This window comes from Lissotriton vulgaris, chromosome 2_1 (genome assembly GCF_964263255.1).
Source record: "Lissotriton vulgaris chromosome 2_1, aLisVul1.2, whole genome shotgun sequence".
Classification (NCBI taxonomy): Eukaryota; Metazoa; Chordata; class Amphibia; order Caudata; family Salamandridae; genus Lissotriton; species Lissotriton vulgaris.
Genome location: NC_141687.1, coordinates 250,915,622 through 250,931,354, shown reverse-complemented (window position 1 = coordinate 250,931,354; position 15,733 = coordinate 250,915,622). Strand labels below are relative to the sequence as shown.

At 44.5% G+C, this 15,733-nt stretch overlaps 1 pseudogene; it reads right to left on the bottom strand.

The window, feature by feature from the left end:
• Window positions 1–1,372: 1,372 nt before the first annotated feature.
• Window positions 1,373–15,733, bottom strand: part of LOC147729924 (CDK5 and ABL1 enzyme substrate 1-like) — a 74,627-nt pseudogene continuing 60,266 nt past the window's right edge.

Sequence of the window (15,733 nt, the reverse complement as noted above, 5' to 3'; positions counted from 1 at the left end):
TCCACGATTTGGCCCATATGTGTGTCCATGGGCCTCAGCAGCAAGCGGATCTCACATACTTCTTCCAGAACCTGGCCCATTTGTCCCTGGGTGGGTTCATAGGCCCCAAGGACACTTGCGATGTTGGCCAGGGCTTCAGTCCCAGTGCCCTGTTGGTTTTGTCCCCCAGTTGCCCTCCCACCTGCCCTGCTATCCCAGACTTGATGAGCCATCACTCGACGTACCTGCTGCCTCTCCATGCCCTCCCCAAATTTTATGGTGGGGTGGGTATCTTCTAAGGCAGGGACAGTGTTACAGGCAGAACTGGTAGTGGTGTTGGTGGTGGAGGCCGCACAGGTCGTTACAGCAGGGGTCAGTGCAGTTGTTGTTTCTGAAGTGGTGGTGGTGGGGACAGTGGGGGCCTGGGACCTGTTGCGCCCTGGCAGGCCTGATGGGCCAGGCTCTGGGTCCGCATCCAAGGAATCTAAGGAGTCTGCATCAGAGAGTCCATGTTCTAGGGGGAGACTGGCTCTGTAGGTTGTTGGTGTCATCTGCAGTAGTCAGTTCTTGGTCACCTGTGGAACAAAGGAGAAATGGTCATTGAAGTGTACCTAGGCTTTCCGGATTTCGGTTTAAACCGACTGTACCCGAAAGTACCCTACCGGATGAAAATCAGCTGACCTGGTTTAAACCGAGTGTCACTGATTTTCATGGTTGTTGGACCTTTTGGCCACTTGGTGGAGCCAAAGCATTACAAAGCATTGCCCTGCCTGTGGTGGCCTGGCGTGAGGTGTCAGGGAAAAACACTGCATGTCTGCACATGGGGAGCTGAGGTGTGAATCGCCCAAGGACCAGAGCAACACCAGGCCCCCTGCCTGGCTCAAGTGCGGGGAGAGAGGAGTTGTTGTGGTCTGTGTTACTGCGGCCACAACTGAGTACTTCACAGGTCTTTAAAAATACCATTTACTTAACGAGTAGATAGATTGTTTTCTTTCCAAAGCTAACATTTTTTTCAGGGACTGATGATGTTCCCGCCAAACCACAGCCAGGTCATGGATGAAGGACTTTTCATTTGCAGAAGACACTACTATTTAGCCCGTCAGCCGAAGTACCGTCATACCCGGCCGAACCCATAAACAAGCAATCATGGCTTGCAAACACAAAATGGTGAGCAGAACCACATCGAAAACTCAGCAATAGCGATGAGGAAATGATCCTCGCAGTTAACAAGAGAAAGTTTTCTCCATTAATGATTCACTTTTTACGATTAAAACACAAAAGCGTGGTCTATTTCCAAGTCTTGATTTACATTTCCAGTAGTAACTGCTGCCTCCTAGATTCCAGTGAAGCCAGCAGTCTGCAAGGATACACCTCCTATGAAGGGTGGTCTGTGCTAGGGGCTCTGGGTTAGGTGTCTGTAATGCGGCATCACTTCATGCTCCGGCAGGTGAAAGGCAAACCCCAGGGCCACCAGCACCGGGATCTCAAAAGCCATCAGTTCCCGTCTGTTCAAGTGGCACTTTTCTTCTAGTTTGTCGATGGGATGCTTCACCTCATGCTTTCTGAGGTCACTGCTTATCTTAGCTGCTAATAGGACGCAGGCTCCGGCGCACAGTTTCCGGGTCTGCTTGTTCAGTTTCCCCTTGAGAGCCAGCTTTTCGAAGTAGAAAAATGCCATGGCCACTGTGGGTTCCTCGTAGTCACACTCATCCTGGGCAAGCTTACGGATGTCACGTTTGATTTTGCTAAGGGTTAACTTGATGTAGGGGAACTTTTCCTTGAAGGTCTCATTCATATCTTTCTTTGAGGTTTGACGGCTTCACGTACTCGATCCCCGTGGTCATGTAAGAGTGGAATGTCAGAACTCGCTTGTGTTTTCCACATGGCCACCGGGGGTCATCCAACAGATTGGGTTCATAATTAATATACTCGGCAAGGTCACTACCTGTATCAAATCTTCCTTGCGTGCTATTCGCCCTGGCCAGACTGCGATGGCTGGCATTGCTAAATTGAGAAAAAGATGTGTCTTATTCCTCCGAGCCCCCAGTGCATTTGTTTAATATAAAAACTGAGTGTAAGAGACAGCATTGTGATGCAGGAGGGAAACCAAGGCATGGTGCAAATTGACTTGAATCAGTGGCTTCGGTGGTGAAACAGATCTTGAACCAAAAGGACCAACGGAGCAAAAACAGAAACCCCACTTTATGAACATGCTCCCAAGGAGCGACCTTCAGCTTGCTAACAGTGTGTTCCAATCTATTTTTATACCGTCTCTTAAATGTGCAATTGTCCCCGTGGCAGAGGCTATAGATTCCTTTATTAGGGTGCCACAGCTGATTTGGTCCCCAATGGAGTTAGTGACCCCAAGTTTACATCTCCCTCCTACTTCAGATGGTACCTTCTGGCAGGTTTGGTGCTACAGCAAAGCAGTTCCAGGCAGTAGCCTGGGAAGCCACCAACCAAGGAACATCAGATTTCCCCTGGCCATGTTCCCGTGGCCAGGGAACCAGACAAGCAAGATGTCACATGATCTACGGAGGCAAAAATCAGAGAACGGGCCTTACTTCCTGGAAAGAGTGACACACTGCGTCTTTGCGTGCACTACGTTCGCCTAAATTGAAGACTTTTTGATTTTACATCTCACTTTTCCAGCTGATCACACTACAAAGACTGGACAAAAATATATACATTTCAGAGATGCAACTGAAAGTTTAAAGAAGTGGGATTGTTAATTTGATTTTGTAATGTCTTATTTTATGTGTACATTTTTAACCATTGCACTTTTCCACTCTGGGGATGGTTAGAATTGCAGTGTTGTATTATTGTGCTCTATGTTAGAGTGCATACCCAGCACATTTATCGTGCAGTGTGTCCGACAGTATGTTAAGACGTTGAGAAAAGAGCTGAGCAACAGCCTGTAAGCTTCTTTGAGGCTGGAGATAATGCAGAGCCATGCATCAGAAATGTATTGCGTTTCTAGCAGACAGGGAAGGCTTAGCGAAGCAAATGAGATATTTAATTGTATTGCCTAATCCAAGGCGATCCTGCACTAGTTACTGTACAAATAATGCTTAAGCAAAAATATGTAAACCTTCAAATGAACCATGGGAATATAAAGATCTTTATTCTGAAAAAATTCACTTTTTACTTTTTTCATGTGAAACTCAATTCAGAAGACCAAAGTGTAGTAACAGCTACCTTCCTGCCTAGGGTCAGATCACTGCATAGCAAGCGCCCAAATTGCACTGCTTGCAGGAAGCAGCTCATGACTCAGCAGTAAATGGCCGGTGTTAAATCCTCTGCTGTACTTTCAAACGGACAGTAGGAAGCACCACCAATCAAAATTAGCGCACCACAAAACTAAGCTACTTCATTTGAATTTCCCCTTCCATTTCTGCTTTTGGCCATCTCTCTCTCTTTCCTCCAATGTCACTGATACCCTTCTTTTTTATCTCTTCCCCTCTCTCCTCCTTTTGTCTACCTCCTCCCCTCTCTCCCCTCTCCCTACTCCCATTGTCCCCCTCCTTATCTGTCTCTCCTCCTTCATTTCTCTTCTTCCTTCTCTTTTTCCTTCTCATCCCTTTACCTCCACCTTTTAGATATGTTTACATATATAGTCTGCAATGAATGTCATGTGATGTCTTAATGAATAGCCTGTATTCTACAGCATGTTAAAAATCGAACATGTTCAAAACAACATGTATGCAGTATGCAATATTGTGTGCACTTACACTGTCACTTTAGTCCTAAAAGAATGATAACAGCTGTGACCAAGTGTGTGTTTTTGTGCCTTCCTTTAAGTTTGTGGTTTATTTCTCGAAACTGCAGGGGGTGATTTGAAACAGGTTTCTGACAGCAAAAAGCTATCCTCTATGTTGTATGGGAGATTATTGAACAACGCAGAAAATGCAATATATGCGCAGTCAGCTATTCCATTGAAAAACATCACATGAAGTGCCAAACAGCGCTTTGCACACACAACACGTGTGAGGGTGCTATATCGATGATACAATGCAATGCAACACTCTCTGAGCAGGAGAGGGGTAGCGACTCTGGAACACAGACTGTAACTTCCAACTTGCTGAGTGACCAATTCACACTTTCATTTAAAACAAGCATTTGTAATGCAATAGGTCTCGCATTTATGCGAGTTTGAGCTATTGACATTGCAAATAACAATGCCTTGTATTTTTATTTTCGTTTTAAAGCATAAATAAAAGGCTTTGTCATTTACAATGCGAATAGTTAAACTTGCATAAATGTGAGACCTATTGCATTGCAAATGCTTGTAAAATCTGAGCTGCAGACTCAAAGGACAATCGAAAGTATTTCATGACTGTATTAAGCTTCTGAAATGTAGAGCAGTATACAATTCCTGAAGAAAAATGGAAAAAGCAATAAAAGCAAAGCGTTCCATAAACACCGGTAAAACACTGTTTCATTTGTTTTTTATGGCACGAAAATGAGTAACCACTGAAAAGCACTGTTTTTTGAGGTATTGAAATCACTGAAAAACACTGAAAAAACACCACCAGAAATTCCCAAAAATAGAAACTGAAAACAGGAAAGCCTTAGACTGCCCGGTTTTAGGTTTAAACCTATAATAACTGATAAAACTCCACCAAGAGGGAAATAGCCCTCACCAGTGTGAATATATAAACACTGACAAAACAACTGCACAACCACAAACTAAATGTCTTTCAAAGAAAGGAAAAGAGTGAAAGAGTAATTTATTTTCTTCCTGAAGGGCCTAATACAATGTAACCGTAGCAGCAAGAAAGACTGGGTTAACATTATTCTACTTGAGTTTTTTTTGTTTAGGGATGGCTCTAAAATATTGTTTCTTCTTCCTTTTGATTTTTTTCAATTTTGTGGTCTTTGATCTAACGTTGCAGAGTTTAGAAGCATGTTTTAGGTCTTGTTTAATTATTATATAAACTGTATAAAATCAGGAAATATCAAAATCATATTTGATTTTTTGGCTGCATTTGATTATTTCACTGATACGTAAAATGGCTGGTTTCATTACAATCTTTCCCAATATGTGCCATCACATTTACCCAAAGAGAATGGGTAACACCCCTAGATACATCAGCTCCCAGTTTCTAGTGAGTCAGTATTGATAATAGGTTTTATTGCCAACACCTCAGGCTTTAAACATTCAATGCAAGGTAAAATGACAAGTATATGTGAAAAGAGTGCTATCACCAAGCATCTGGCATAGTGGTGAAACATGACACCGGACTTTTGGAAAACATGGAACGCAGTGTGTTGGACCTGCGATGGGCAAGCCCAGCACAAAGGGGGTAGCTTGGCTCAAGTGTCAAGGCAAGTGAAGGCTATCGTGCTAAGCCGGCTCTGACCCAATAATAACTCCCTGTACAGTCACCAAAAAGAAGGACACCAAACCACTGCTGTAGAAAAATACGATTCCTTTATATAAAAATTCTCTGTTGTGAATAGGGATCAAATAGGAAAGCACATACACATTTCTTTTGATTACAATTTGCTGGGTTTCGGTTTTGGAATAAATACAATAAATAAGTTCAGGAATAAATATCATCAATAAATAGAATAAATATCAGGAATAAATATCATCAATAAATAGAATAAATATCACTTTTGTTTAGCAGAATAAAGACTGGTTCATTTAGATAAACAAACACATGTTCATTCTGGTATCGCTGCCACCAATTAAACACTTCAGGAACATTACTCTTGCAATACGTTTCAGTTTGGAAAGATAACTCTTACAGTTTATGATGATTTCACTGATATTGAATACAGGCTTCTCTGGGCACAAAAGGAGGATTGGGACTCTTTAAGATTCACTCGGGGAGTATGCGCGTGTATCTAAAAGGCAAGGAAACACAGTGAACACTTCATTTACACTCGGCTGCCACCGGGGTGAGATCTCTGCTTGCCGGTGGGGTCTAAGCGCGCCTATGAGCCTTGTCACCGCTAGCACTCAGGCGGCACCAGTTCAAAGTCTTTAGACTGACGAACGGGCTGCCGGAGAGGTCACACAATCTTCACGCTCAGTCAAATAAATGCCGGTTCACAGTTCCTTTACAACGCCGCTCCCCACCTGAAGAAACGGGCCCGCCTCACATCGGCTGTAATCGGGAAACGATTCAGTCAGGGCACAGCACTTCTCACGCCAGCGACGGGGTTCTCAGGGGCTTCACGAACCTCCCTCCGACTTCCTCATACAGGGATGGTTCCCGCCCACAGCTACAGCTGCCAATTCACTGGGGAGGGGCAGAGACAGTAGTCCCGCCCAACGAAGGCCGGCCTTTCCCCGCCCGGTGCACCACCTCACCTTCAGACTGCGCAGGAAGCACTCTATGCCGGTGGGGCTCGGAGACGTCCGAGCTCCTCGCTGGAGGCGCCTGTCGCAATGGGGCACAGAAGACGATAGCGGTCGCGGCGAACTTGCTCTCGCCTCGCGACCCGCGGAGTCTATCGTGATTCACCACCGGGGGGCGGGGAGGCACATGAAATCGGCCACAGTCTCTTGGGGGTAATGAGGCACTCGCTGGGCAGGCGCTGTGGGCGCAAGGTCACCGCACAAGCAGCTGACTGGAACGCCAGTCAGGATCAACGCCAATGACCTTTGCTACTCTACTGCCCGCGCTACCAGCCACCTCAGGGGTCAACAGGGCAGGTGTCAATCTGGTGTCAAGTCTGGAATCTCCTTCTTCATCTAGATCTGGAACATCATCATCCAATCTAGTCTTCTTGATCATCTAAAATGGCCACCAGGGACTGGACCTTATATAGCCAGTGCCCTGAGGTGCTGGCTCGTGCCAGTAGGTTCTAGAACCTTCTCTGGCTAGGCCAATGACATGGCACTTTTGAGATGTATTTGGGACCCTAACAGCCACCATACTGTGGTTCTAGAGCAGCCATTTTGTGTACCTGAGGGAAATAAAGCAATTCCTGTCAGGAATGCGCGCCAAGTAAAAGGGCGCCACAACCTTGAAAGGCCAAAGTTCATGGAGGCTCCAAGGGGAGTCACTCACATGAGGAAAAACAATGGGCACCATTTTGAGGCCATTCATACAGGTTGCCAATCCCAGTCTATAATGTCACAGGTTTCGCCAGGTGCCTGGTGAACAACTGGTCGTCAAGGAACATCTAGCCCCATGAGACAGCACATAAAAAGTCCTGGTAGACAAAGAAAAGTGACAAATTTTGGGAGGTACAGGGGAACAAAAGAAATCATAGTGGTGAGGGGACTCTCAGAAGCAGACGGGTCTAACACAGTGTCACTTGAAATGCTGCTTCAAAAAGGTTCTTTCCAAGTTCAACAAAGATTGGAGTGATATTGGTTGTAGTTGCAGTGATTCAGCTATGTATATGAAAAAGTTGTTTGATGACCTGTCAAAACTGATACCTGAGCCAAAGTTATTCCCTGTAAGAGATCCTTGCCACTTGTTAGATGGTATGCTGAAAGCATCCTTACAATCTTCAGAGTTAAGAAAGGATGCTTTTGACTTTTTAGTCCATTTTGATGCACTGTTTTGTTATGCGCGGGAACTAAAACGCAAACATTTCTCATTGTGTGCTTTGTGTGACATCAAAGAAAGAGTCATCCCAACTGTGTCACTTACACTTAGCTGATGGTTCTCAGTCCAATGGAAGAGGCTATGAATGCTAAATCATCCATGTGGCAACCATTTACAGACTTTCTGATGAGTAATGATGCCAAAGGCAAGAAATGTGAGGATCTTTGGTCACATATTGATAGTGATGTGAAAAGAATAGAAAACTCAACTGCATTCTTGAGATTTACAGGAAAACATAACTGCTATAGTGGACATAATTAAAAAAATAGAGTCTGAAAACCCTCTGGTCTGCCAAGTGTTCAGCATAATTGGTGTAGATGTGAATCATCTCCTTGAGAGTAGGCTGGGTGGCACATTTAGTGAATTTGGCACTGAAACATGTGCCATGTTAGAGTGCTTACCACTTGGTGTAAGCAAAGCAATGTTGAAGACAAATTTAGGAGCTTTTATTTTACAATGTATGATAAATGGCTTGCAATGATGCATAGAAATGTCCCTTCACCAATCATGGCATTTGAAGTCAATGAAACCTCACTGTGGTACTCTGTACAAGTTCTAGATCCCTTCCATAAAGGGAATCTTCTCCGTAGTTTCAAAAGTGCTGCTTCATTTATGACCGCTTCAATAACTCTGAAGGCATAAGTGCCCAGTTTAACGCAAATATTGCAGAACCTGCCCAGAGAATCGCAATCTTCAAGTGCACCAGTATTGCCATGGAAAGCTATATCAGTGCCCAGAGCTAGCAAATTGTGTACTGGCTGTTTTGGTGTTGCCTGTCTCAAGTGCCAATGTTGAGAGGGACTTTTCACATAAAAATGTTTACATGAAAAAGAAAGAGTGGGCGCACATGATCAAAGACTCACTGAAGAAGTATTGTATAGTGTACTACATAAGTTTGATTTGAAAAAATGTATTTGGATCTTGTACACAGTGTACATACACTGTCTATATACCATGCACTATCAGTGTGAAAGCAAGCAATAATAAAAGCAAAACGTTCCATAAACACCAGAAAACACTGTTTCTGTTGTTTTTAATGGTGTGAAAATGCGTAACCACTGATAACCACTGATTATTAGGATATTGAAATCACTGCAACAACCCTACCTGAATTTACCAAAAATAAAAACTGAAAACAGGAAAGCCTAAATATAGCCATATACTCTGCTATGCATGGATGTTGTAATACTGCATTGTTGGAATGTACTGCTAAAAAATCAATCAATAAGGTTTTTTTTTTAAGTTAGTTTCCCTCAGGAAGCATTGAAGAAGCTTCAGTCTGTGTCAGACATCTGGAAATCTATGTATACCAAACTGCAAGCAACCTAAACTGACAAATATTTGCCTTTTGCAACCTCCCAGTTCAGTGTGTTGTGTTGGTAAAATTTACCATTAGTACAAGGCCTCTTCCTTCAACGCAGAAATGGAGGTAAAATGCCTAGAGTTGGAGAGGACATTGTAGAAGATATACAAGTATGGTGGTGTTGGAACTTGCCCCATCTGCCAGGTCATCCCCAAACATTATGCTTCTTCTCTCCTGTTTTTCTGAATTTTATTTGGTTGGCTTTGGCACTCTGTGCACTTTACCATTGCTATCCGGTACTAAAGTGCTTCTGCTCTGTCCGTAAAACATGGTAAAATTGGCCTACACACGAATGGCACATTTAATTTACTTGTATTCCTTAATCTACGGTACTATATGTAGCCATAACCCGTAAATTAAATGCTACTGGTGAGCCTGCAGCACTCATTGTGCCACCCACTAAATTAAAACATGTCTGGCAATGCAGCCTTTATTGCAGATTCAAAGTGTCATTTCGACCTGAAAATTTACTTTTTGCAATGCCTAAAACATCCTTTTTTTAGTACCCCCTAAGATATGACCTAGATCTGGGTGCATGGTATTTAAAAAGTAGTGCAAATGTACCTAAGGGTTCCAGTGATAAACTCCTAAAACCACTTTATAAGGCAATAAGGTCTATCTCTTCCATTGACTAACACTGGGTTACCCTACTGCATGCAATATGTGCCATCTTTGAATTGGGAGCAGATAGGGATATGAATTGTAATTTAAATTCCTCTTTGATGGTAAAGTCGTATTTTAAATTACAATGCTGAAAATGCCCCTTTTAGAAAGTGACCACTTTCTTTTCCTAACCATTTGTCAGTATCCTGACTGTGAATAGCTCTGCAGTTTGCTTTGTGTATTCCTACCAGACAGTGACACAAAGAAGACTAGGTATGGGCAGGATGGGCTATCCTCCCAGTATGGCTGGAGGCAAAGCTGTACAGTGCCCCACTTACACCTCAAAGGGCTTGCTTTCAGCACACACAAAAGAGCATGACATCAACCTTTTGTCTGTCACCACAGACAGCTTGGAGCCTTGCCAGGTAAAGGGAATGGTGTTCCAGAACCAGAGGTGAGGGAAGGACATAATGTCTCCCCATTCAAAAAGGATGGCATCTGTTGTAAATATTGGACCCCTAGAACCACATTTCAGTAACTTCTAGACCAGTGAAAGACTCAGAAGAAGCATTGATCTGCTGCCCTGTTGCTGGAATAACTGCCCTGCTGCCCTCCTGCTGGAAGTATTGCCCTGCAGCCTGAGGAAGGAAGACTCACCTGCTCCTTGAACATAGGATCACCAGAGTGACTCCAAGGGATAGCTGGCTACCTCCTGTGTAAGCTACAAGGACACACACAAGACAATCTCCATTGGCCTTGAACCCTTCTGCTGGCCTCTGCTGGAGTGAGTCCTATACCCCTCAAGTGGTGCCCCCTGGTCTGGGGCCTTTGGAAGTGGTGTTAGTGGTGCTGCTCCTGCTTAACCTTAAAAACTGGGACTTGAAAAGCTTGATCTGCCTGACTGGGGGACCTTCATAGACCATTCTGATATTTGGTCCTTCCAGGAAACCTGGGCCACTCGGCCTATATTTCGTGCTGGCTTTTTGAACTATTCTAGACCAGCTGTGAAAGGCGCAAGGGGCAGACCAGTGGGAGGTCTAGCTATCTGGGTACGCCAACAAGTGGGAGTAACAGTGGAGGAGCTCCCATTGGACAACCCCGATATATGGGCCATACGGGTAAACTCGACTTCAGGTCTGAATATGGTGATTGTAAATATCTATATGCGGGGCATCCAAGGGGGAAAATGCTCACCTGTTGCACTTGTGTTGGAGGGTCTTTTAAGTTCATTGCCGGTGAATACAAATAGGGTGGTATTGGGGGACTTCAATACCTGTTTTGAACCTCTGGGGCTGGATGATGGTATGTTCACCGGAGATGAGGATTCTTTATGGGGCATCCCGGGTTTGGAATTGCAACCTATTAAGAAATGGTCCCAATCAGCCATATTTTTGAAGGGTCTATGTTTGAATCAGGGAATGCGTGCAGTCAATGGGCGACTGAAGTCTGATAGGATGGGGGCAATGACCTATGATAATGGCAGATCTGGCTCCCGAATTGACTATATCCTGTTGAATGTGGAAATGTGGCCCAGTCTACTGGATATGGTGGTAGTAAGTAGAGCCAAGAGCGATCATAATCCCTTGGTTCTATCGATTAAAGAAGGTACCTTTGCAGAGCTCTCTGTGTGAGTGGCGTCCCTGCCACAGGTCTCACTATCTAATAATGAAAGAAGGGTTAGTTGGCCTAAACTAGCCCTTGATGAGGAGGTTCTGTCAAGGATCAGAACCATGCTTGGGGATACAATGCTTCAAATCAGTGGGTTCTGCCAAGAGTCGGCCCTTTTGGACAATATCACCATATTATATAGGGATCTCTTTTCAAATCTTAAAACTCTTTTTGTTAAGTGCACTGGCCCTAGAAGAAACAAGCTGAAACCCCTAACCTGGTTTGACAGTGCATGCAGGGAGTCGCAAAAGGCGCTGCATGTCGCTCTAAAGTCAAGAGATAAGAGCTTAATCCGCAGCTGCATGGCTACCTACAAAGCTGTGCAGGCCACTGCCAAGAAGAACTGGGACGAGGCCCGTTGGAAGGAATTGTTGGAGGCTTGCCAGAGTAATAACATGATTAAATTCTGGCGGCAGCTTAAATGGGGCAATCGCTCACAGGATACATCCCCCTCAAATTGTGTTGAGCCAAGGGAATGGGTTGAATACTATGGGAACCAATTCAAAGCGAATGTCAATAGTTCTCCCACTTTGCTGCCCATCACTATTGACGAAGCTCTGGTTTTTACTTCTACTGAAGTAAGGGCAGTGTTAAGGGTTATCCCGGGGGGTAAAGCACCTGGACCTGACTGCATACCAGCTGATTTGTATAAGCAGGAACAGGACCTTTGGGTCCCATACATTGTTCTTTTGGCCAATGCTCTGGCAAGGGTTGCGAAAGTCCCTGACTCTTGGCTGGGGGCGGAGATCCTCCCAATTCATAAGAAGGGTGATCGCTCAGTAACGGCTAATTACCGACCTATTAGCCTTATTGATGCTGTACAAAAGATTGTGGCTCGCCTACTTCTGGGTAGGATCCAGAGTTGGATCTCCGATTATGATGTTTTAAGTCCTCTCCAGGCGGGTTTTCGGCAACATATGGGGACCTTAGAGCAAGTTTTTAGATTTATGCTATTATATTGGAAGGTGGTCTACCTAGGGGGAGGTCTGCAGTTTGCGGCATTTGTGGACCTTAGGTCCACTTTCGACCTAGTGCCTAGGATTAAGCTCTGGGAAGTCTTGCTGGACTTGGGCATGCCCAAAGAGCAGGTGGCGCTGCTTATTAATCTGCATTCAAACACTTATGCTAAAGTAAGATGGGGTGGTCCAGGGGAGGTTACCGACAGTTTCAAAGTCACCAAGGGGGTTAGACAAGGGTGTGTGTTGGCCCCCACCCTTTTTTCATTGTTTATTAATGGGGTGACTAAGTATTTTTCTAACTTTCCAACGGACGCCCCCTCCCTAGCTGGAAGGAAAATCCCCCTCCTCATGTTCGCGGACGACACTCTTATTATTTCTAAAATGAGGCAGGGCCTTCAGTCCGCGCTGGCCCGTTTTGAGTGTTTCTGTAGCGAGCATGAGTTAGAGGTGAATGTCTCCAAGACCAAAGTCATGGTTCTGCGAGGCCCCAAGGCTGTGAAGGCCAAGGTGTCGATGAGTGGAGCCATTTTGGATCAAACGGAGGTCTTTACATATTTGAGTGTCACATTAAGTGAGAACTTGAGCTGGAAACCCCAATTGGATCTTATGACCCTGAAACATGCTGAACTTGGGGGAGCCTTATTGAAGGAGCACGCAAAATCTTTCACTAAACCTCTGGCACCGTTGGTAAAAATCTATGGTTCCAAGATAATTCCTGCAATTATCTACGGTGCAGAACAGTGGGGGTATAGTGATTTATCCTCTCTGAGGGTGGCACAGAATAGGTTCCTCAGAATGGCAACTGGTCTCCCACAATCAACACCTTGCTTACCCCTGCAGCTTGATTTAGGTGTTAAATCTATCGAGGACGTGGTACGATATAGACCACTGGCATTCTGGCGTCGTCTGTGGACCACACCCGAATTAACCCTGTTTGCTGAGGCCATCGTTGAGGTGAGGGGGCTTGAAGGGGCCCATAGGGTACCCTGGTTCTCTCATCTCAGGATGCTTGTGAAAAATCTGAGCCTGGAGGCACTATGGTTCGATCCAGCACGTGCTACCTTTCCATCAAAAAAGGCACTCAAAGATATTTATTGGCACTGGATCGCTGAGAGGAGATCCACCATGGTTGTTTGTCCTTCCATGTCACTGGAATTTTTGGTTGTTAAGGATGCCCCTAAATACGAAGCCTACTGGGACTTAATAACTAAGCCAAATGATCGTAAACTGTACCATCAATTACGAGTAGGTTCGTTACCCGTGCGGGGGCTTACGCACTCCTGGTCGACTGGTGGTAGCGATAAGTGTCCTTTCTGTGTAACAGCAGTAGAGAATATTGAACACTTTTTCTTCTGCTGCCCTATGTATTCGTTACCCAGAAAAGTTTGGCTTGTACCAGTTTGACGCTTATTAGGTACTAGATCTGCCGCTGCAGCGACTAGGATTCTAAAAACTGATACTTCTGCCCCCATTGCTATTGGTGTAACAAAATTCGTGAGTTGGGCTTGGTCAATCCGCATTCGCAACCTTGGTAAATGAAGTTCCCATTGCATATGTTTTTATGAGTTTTTAGATGCAACTTAGTATTGCTCTTATGTAGTCAGGGGACCTTTGTACATCATTGTCTAAATTTAATACTCTTTTAACATGGTTTTAAAATGTAACGTATTTATTATCTTATATGTAAATATTTATGAACTGTTCCTTCTTATGTATTTTGTCTTTTATGATGCAAATCGAATAAAGACCTCTTGACTGGCTTTGTGTATTCCTACCAGACATTGACACAAAGAAGACTAGGTATGGGCAGGATGGGCTATCCTCCCAGTATGGCTGGAGGCAAAGCTGTACAGTGCCCCACTTACACCTCAAAGGGCTTGCTTTCAGCACACACAAAAGAGCATGACATCAACCTTTTGTCTGTCACCACAGACAGCTTGGAGCCTTGCCAGGTAAAGGGAATGGTGTTCCAGAACCAGAGGTGAGGGAAGGACATAATGTCTCCCCATTCAAAAGGGATGGCATCCGTTGTAAATATTGGACCCCTAGAACCACATTTCAGTAACTTCTAGACCTGTGAAAGACTCAGAAGAAGCATTGATCTGCTGCCCTGTTGCTGGAATAACTGCCCTGCTGCCCTCCTGCTGGAAGTATTGCCCTGAAGCCTGAGGAAGGAAGACTCACATGCTCCTTGAACATAGGATCACCAGAGTGACTCCAAGGGATAGCTGGCTACCTCCTGTGTAAGCTACAAGGACACACACAAGACAATCTCCATTGGCCTTGAACCCTTCTGCTGGCCTCTGCTGGAGTGAGTCCTATACCCCTCAAGTGGCGCCCCCTGGTCTGGGGCCTTTGGAAGTGGTGTTAGTGGTGCTGCTCCTGCTTAACCTTAAAAACTGGGACTTGAAAAGATTGTAAAGTAAAACAGCCCGGACAAGGGAAAGAAATCAAGACCTATCTGCCAGCCAATATACCCAGGGTGCTTTGCCGTTTGGCTTGACTTCACAGTAGCTCCTATTACGTTCTTCTTTGCAGCAGCAAATGCTCTTTAGAGAGTCCTCCCAGCAGCAGTATTCAGCCTTGTTGAGCCCTTGTCAGCTACAGACTGCAGCATTGTCCTGCTGTAAGAATCTGAGCTCTAGAAAAACTTTAAAGTCCGAAGCTAGAAATCTTCTCTGGGCTCGATGACAACCAGTTCCCCATCGAATACAACCTCCTCAGCTTGGAAATCCAACTACTCCCATTCTGAATTTTAGCAGCCTTCTCTGAAGGCTTCACCGAGCCGTCAACCAGTGGCTCCCCATCATTGAGGACACGTCCTCAGATATAACCTGCTACCTTGCCCCGCTGAGACTCTACCTTCTCAAGAACTTTTCTCGTACATTTTTTAAGTCCAAAGGTAAGCCAAGACCAGACCCAAACCTCCTCTTGTATCTGATCCTTGCTCCATTGAGGTCGGCCTTAACTTTTGACTTTGGCTCATCTTGTGCCACAGATACACACGTTGGCATTTTGATCTTTCAGGTGCGATTTTTCATTCAAAGTTTTAAATAATTCATTACTCCAGTTCTACTGATTGGATTTAATTGGTTTGGGCGTAATTTTAAACATATACTTTTTTTAAATTGGTGTGGGATTTTTCTAGTGTTGTGTTTCCAATTTATTGCTGCTTGTGTGCTGCATAATTACTTTACTATCTCCAAGTTAAGACTGACTGATTTTGTGCCAAGCTAAGAGAGGATTAACCACATGTTTAGTAATTTAGAGCCATATGTTTTGCGCTCGCAAACACTGCGAATTGCAAAAAACTGTGTTTGTGATTGCAAAACTGTCTTCCTATATAAGAAAGAGATCCAGTGCGCAAAAACGGTAATCACAAATTTAGCAATTACCAATTTTGCGAGGCAGGCAACCTGTGAATAAATATGCGAACTCGCAATCAGCGACACATTATTTGCGATATTTGCTAATAACCTGCTCGCAAATAGCAAATTCGCAAAATGAGATGCATGTAAAAATAGCAAATTGCGAATATGTGAAAATCGCAATTACAACCACCTATGACCAGGTGGTAACCAGGTGCAACC